Source organism: Sarcophilus harrisii, chromosome 5, assembly GCF_902635505.1.
Source record: "Sarcophilus harrisii chromosome 5, mSarHar1.11, whole genome shotgun sequence".
In the NCBI taxonomy this organism is placed as follows: domain Eukaryota; kingdom Metazoa; phylum Chordata; class Mammalia; order Dasyuromorphia; family Dasyuridae; genus Sarcophilus; species Sarcophilus harrisii.
The window spans coordinates 284,076,742-284,083,015 of record NC_045430.1 but is presented as its reverse complement, the minus strand read 5'-3'; positions in this window follow the sequence as shown (position 1 = coordinate 284,083,015).

Here is a 6,274-nt window from a genome sequence, read left to right as displayed (position 1 = left end):
ACATACGTGGGGAACGTGGGCTCCGGCTTAGAAAGCACTAACCCCCTCCTCTCCCCTCTCTTCTCTTCCCCTTCCTTCCCTTCTTTTTTCCTCCCCTCCTCTACACTCCTTAATCTTTGGTGGGGGCAGTGGTGAGAGATAGTAGGTATTAGAAGAATTGGAGGTGCAGAGTGTATACAGAGGGCAGCAGTTATTCACTGCCCCAGAGTCCCTAAGAGATCCCCGGTTTTCTTCGGAAACCTGGCATCCAGCAAGTGCTTAATAAATGCTTTCTCTAATCTGCACCTTTACACCTCCAGATGAAGCTTCTGAAAGTCTCTCAACACTTGGCCCTAAGAGACTAAGACACAAACAGCCCCTCTTGCCCTCAGAGAGCTCGTGCTCACACAGCATGGGCACAGAGGAGCCAAGAAAGGCCTGGGTCAGAGAAGTGGGGGGGCAGGGCCCTCCCTGCTGCTCCTGGTGACCCTGGGCAGCAGCTTCTCTGCTTCCATTTTCTTCCGGGAGCCGGGGTGGATGGGACGTCCTGAACATTCAGTGGCCTCTGGGGATAATGGTGGATGTGCATCTTTTGCTGACTGGCTATCACCCAGGTGTGATGATGGCTGGTTCCGGAGCTGGCTTTCCCCCTTTTTATGAGGTTCTGGAAGAGGAAGCCCTCCGGGTTCTCGCTCATTTGCCCCATTGCACTCAATTGCCCCATTGTGGGATGTGTCCAGCCTGACTTTCGTGCTCCAGCTTCCTTTCGTGGCTAAGTCCCCATGACCCTTCCCTTCACCGTCCATCAGCCCTTTCTCACTTCCCCTCCTGCCATTGGCTTGGAGCCTGTTCCAATGCCAAATTTGAGGAAAATGAAGCATCTGCTTCTCCTGAAATGTCCCCCCAATGCAAATGAAGATTTATTGTAGCCATTTGCACTTTCCACCTGGGGGGATTTTCTGCTGTGCAAATCCAAGAAGCTCCATTTGTCCTGCCTAGTTGAGCTTCCCTCTCGGCTGTCACACAAAACGAAGGATTTTGACGAAAGGAGTGGGAATTCTCCCCATCCTTCTGCAGCTGCCATGGCCCTCCGGGTCACGGGCTTGCCCTGAGCAGCGCATCTCCCAGCCTCGGCAGTGCTGGCGCTGCTCTGGACACCACGACTTTCCTTTCACTGTGAGTTTATTTTCAAACAAATCATCTGGAGCAGATGGGATGGGAGCCACAGCTGTGATCGCACTGGGAAGTCTGATTGGTGTGAGGTTGGAACCGAGACAATGGGACAGGATGAGCCCTTGCTCCAACGGTTCCCTAAAGGGACCACCCGTGATCCCTTTCCCAACCTGCTGTCCTTGAATCTAGTTCTTGATTCCTTGGGGGTACCTGTTGGCCTGGGGGAGCCCTTTGGGGGGTGAGGAGCAAAAAGATGAATCCTCTTGGAGACATTGTGGGCAACCAATGAAGACTCATCATCTACAGGAGGTTCAAGGTTGGGAGACTCCAGGGATATGGACACTGAAAAGGCAGCTACTGGAGGCCTGCAGGGACCTTCTAGTCAGGGCCTCTCTCTGGGGGAGCCCTTTGCAAAAGACTCTGTGCAGGGAGCCCGGTCGGGAAGTGTAGGGCTTTGTCATCATGACCAAGTGGCTTTACTAAGACATGAAGCATCAGCCAATCAGCAGACACCTCTCGCCAGGCTCCGTACAGACCCAGGGGGTTCCCCGTGGGCAATGCCCACTCGGTTGGGCTTGTGGACAGAATCTATTGAGAATAAACTCGCAGTCGTTTCAGGGGAGGCACCTGCAGCCGGGGAGGGGGAAGCCAAGAAAGCCTTTTCTCGGGGATGGCATTCTCCCCTGCCCTGAGCTCCTGCAGGCACTCGTGTGGGAGGACACACGGGTGCGGAGTCTCCTCCCTCTCCCTGGGAGTCTGTGAACAAAGGCTGGGTGGCCACTTGTCTGAGACATCACGGATGGGACTTTCTGCCAGGCAAGGAGGGGATGGACTGAATGCCTGCTGAGGCCCTTCCTGTGTCCTTCCCTTTACAACATCAGTCACTTGGGGAAACGCAGACAGTCCAGATGGAACACCCTTGACCTTGGTGAGCTCACAACATGGCAAAGGACTGTGGGATGTGTGCAGTCAACGCAGTTTTGTACATTATAGCATCCTTAGGATTCGTCCTGCAGTTGCAGAGTAAGAAGAGGATTCTTGCTGCTGGGGGAGCACTAAGCCCGAGCTCTGACGGGGGCCTGTGGAATCAAAGCACAGACCTCAGTGAGATCAAAGGCACCACATTTGTGCGCTGAAGTGGAGTTTTGGCCTCTGACAGCGGGGGGACACTCGTGCAGTCGGGAGGGATACACTTAGCAGGTGGTGCTGGCGATGCCAGGCTGTAGGGACCCTGAATGGCAAGGCAAGGAGGTTAGACTCGCTTCTGCAGGGGACGGGGAACTGTTTTCAGGTGGTTTTGAGGGGAGCAGTGACATGATCAGGTCAGGGTACAGGGAAGCTGAATCTAACCAGAGGGGAAGGATGGGTGTGAATGGAGAGAAACTCAATAAAAAAACCAATTCTGAGGCTCCTGAGAGAGCACAAGTGGCTGGTAATAAAGAGCAGACTGGAAAGTGGAGGCAGCAATAATGGAAAGACACTTGGCCATCCGGGTTTGGGAGACAGAGTTTATCCACCATGGCTTCCACCAGGCTTTGATTAATGCAATTCCCAATCCATGTAAGCAGCATTTGGCCCTGTGCTACATAATTTCAGGTGCATCATTATATTACTGATTAAAAGAATAACCCAGATTGACCAGATTTTTAAAAACTCAGTCAACATTTATTAAGCGCTTACTGCATGCCACGTCCTGGGCAACGTGCTGGTTGATGAGGAAAGCTGAGGTGAAAATGGGCAGTGAGCCCTTGTCTGATCTAAAGGCGTCGGGCCTATCCTAGGATGGAGGGATAAATCACCGCCTCTCTCATTTGGAACTTTTCTTCTTTCCAGTGACAAATGGCTTCGGAAACTTTCTTGCTGATGCAAATGCTCACCGCCCAATTGCCCTCTAATAATTCTGATTAATTGTGATTAATCAATTCACGCCCAGGACTCATTTACCCGTGCAGTAATCAGCTCGGGATTCAAAGAAAAGGGGAACATTGTGTTTGAGGTGAAAATTTCGAGGGACGGGGGCGGGGTGTGGGGGCTCAGCGTCTGGCTCTCCAGCCAGACAGTGTCACCTTAGTCAGCGGGCAGCTCAGTGACCCGAGGAAGGGCACAGTCGCCTTTGGGCAGCACTAGGACTCGGCCCTTCTCTCATTTCCCTTCTGGAACAGACACCCCCCCCCCAACAACCCCTTCCTTTTTGGTTAAACATAAGAAGCTTCTCCCATGATCTGGCCTTGAAATCGCTCTTTAAAACCCCAACAAGAAGAACTTCTCTCCTGTGTCCCTCCATGTACTTTGCCAAGTCCAAGGACATGGGACTGGGGGGGACTCTGGAGGCAGCTGGCCCTTCATTTCACACGTGAGGGAACCGAGACACGGCAGGTGAGGAGGGCCTCGTCCTTCAGAGGCTCATCCCTTTGTTGGTCCTTTCATTGTTGCCACACTAGTTCACAGCCTTTCCCGGTAGTCTTTCTGAACCCCGGATGGTCTCTCTGCCTCCAGGTGGTCTCTCTTCTCTCTGGGAGGGGGAGCCTCCGATTTCTCGGACGGATTCTCCTGCCTGTGGCTCTGCCCTGAGCACCCTTGTCACTTGTGCCACACTGGCTCACTTGTGCCCAGACACCCCAGCTGGCGGTTTGTGCCGCGCCGTGGGGAGCTTGAAGCCAGAGATGGGGTCGGAGATTGGCTGGTCCTTGTTTCTGCCTCAGCTGGGGATGCCGAAGGGAAGGGAGGGAGGTCTTGGCTCGGCTTGGCAGCCCTCTCAAAGGCCACAGTCATGGTGGAGTCACGAGCTGCCCTGACCAAGGTGGATGGGATGGAATCCAGGCGGCCAGGAAGGATGGCAAGAAGTTGGGGCGACCCAGGCACCCTCCCTGGAGCTAGGGCAGTCTCTTCCAGGGCCATCTCCAAAGCTGTGTTCTCCTGGCACCCAAGGGGCAGTGCCCATACCCGGTGGTCCCCTTTGCTCCCCCATACCCGGCGGTCCCCTTTGCTCCCCTGTGCCCAGGCCCTGCATATCTCAGATTGTTCCTGGTGAGAGTGCAGCATCCGGACCGGGAGAGCAGCGCTTGCGCACGGCAGGTTGGGCTGGTTCTGCTGTGAGACCACTGAGTCCAAAGGCTGTGGGAACGTGCCTAGCCAGCCAGACGGCTCCCACGGGCATCCCTGCCACCGGGTCCCCCAGTGTGTCCAAGGAAGGAAGCCGCAGAAGGGGAAAGGCGCTCCTTGGGAACCGGTCTCTGTTTCTTCCCAACCCACTTCCTCCATGGAGGACCTTGGCTTGCTCATTGTGAAGGCGAAGGCTTGGGAACGGACAAAGGAATGAAAGTAAACCATTTATTATTGCCGCTGTGTGCCAAGCCTTGTGCCAAGGGCTGGGAGGCCTTTGTTTTACTTTAGAGAAATTGCTTCTGCCCTCCAAGACCTTCTGTCCTGGCTTACAAATTCTGAAGTGTTCTTTCAATGCCATCTTTGCCTAGACTAGCACACACGAGAGGAGCACACAATAGGAGTACATGATAGGAACACACAAGAGCACATGATAGGAACACATAAGAGCACATGATAGGAGCACACTCCCTCCTTACACCTGCGGCTTCATAGAATCCTCAACTTCCAGGCTCAGCTTAAGTGCTCCACCCTCCACAGCCCCCACTCTCCCAGAACTCATATCCTGGGAAAATGTTGGTTGTTTTGTATGTGGCTCCCATGGACCCAGCCACAACCAACCTCAACTCCCTGTAATAGGATGCAAAGTCCCAGAAGGAGGAGCCTGTTCTATCTTTGCATCTCAGTACCTAGCACAGGGTCCGTGCAGAGCAGACATTGAAGAAATGTTTTCTAAACAAATAAATGAAGTTCCTTTGACCAGTCTTCATGGATAATAAATTCTTTTTTTTTTTTTTTTTTTGCCTTTCAGCTCTCCCTCCACTGAAAAAGCCAAACCTTCATAACCAGTAAGCAGAATCAAGAAAAACAAATTTCTATATTGGTCAGGAAGGTGCTGCTACAGTAATAAGAGAACACATTACATGGGAGAAAGGTGATCATAGTGGGGAGTTTTGCACTGAACAGCTGGAGAGGGTGTGGGGGGTCGAGGAGGCTTGGTTGCGCATGCCAGGCGGGCAGTTGAGGAGACGGCTGGCACGGGGGACTCCTGTGCCCAGGGCTCTTTTCTGCTCAGGGCTCTTTTCTGCTGACGTCTGAGATGAGGAGCTTTTGGCAGCTCCAGAGGGGGCTGAAGGGTCTCCCTTCCCCACAGTTGGGAATCTCTTCCCCTTTTCCATGACTACATAGGCTCCTGGGCAGACCGGCGCCCAGTGTAGGGCTGCTTCCTTTTGTGACTTCTTCCCTTTGGTACCCAAGCTCTGAGGATCCGTGAGAGAGCAGTTGCCATGGCAACAGCCAAAGACTGGCCTAGAGGGAGTCACCTGGAGAGAGAGAAAGTGCTGGGAACAAAGGAGACCCTTGGCATTGATTGGGCTGCACTGAGGGGATGTGAGAAGCCTTGTTCCCATATCCCAGAGGGGGCCGATGCTGACCTTTCAGAGGGTGTAGCATTGTGGGACTCTTCCCTGCCCCGTATCATTCCCTTTCCGCTGTGGGAATAAACTGGCCCTGCCCAGCCCGAACCGGCCAGAGGACGGAGAGGAAGCTGTCGGCTGGCCCGTTGGACAATGGAGACCCGGGGCTGACTGTGAGGGCTCCAGAGAAGGAAAACTGAGATCAGGAGGCAAGCGGCCGATAGCCCGAGCACCTCCCACTGCCTCGGCCCCATGGGAGCGCTTGGTGCCTCTTGTCTGAACTGAATTCCTTCTTGTCTCATGGGAATACAAATGCTTGGACCATATGAATCCTCCCCTCCCCCAGTCTTCTCTTCCCTAGGTCAAACCCTCCCAGTTCATCTGTCGTCTTTGCCTAGACTAAAGCACATGATGAGAGCACACATGATGTGACCACACTAGAGCACATGATGGGAGCACACAAGAGCACACATGATGGAGCACCCTAGAACACATGATAGGGGCACATGAAAGCGCATGATAGGAACACACAAGAGTACACATGAGAGGAGCACATTTCCTTGTAACACCTTTGGCTTCATAGAATCTCAACTTCCTTTCAGGCT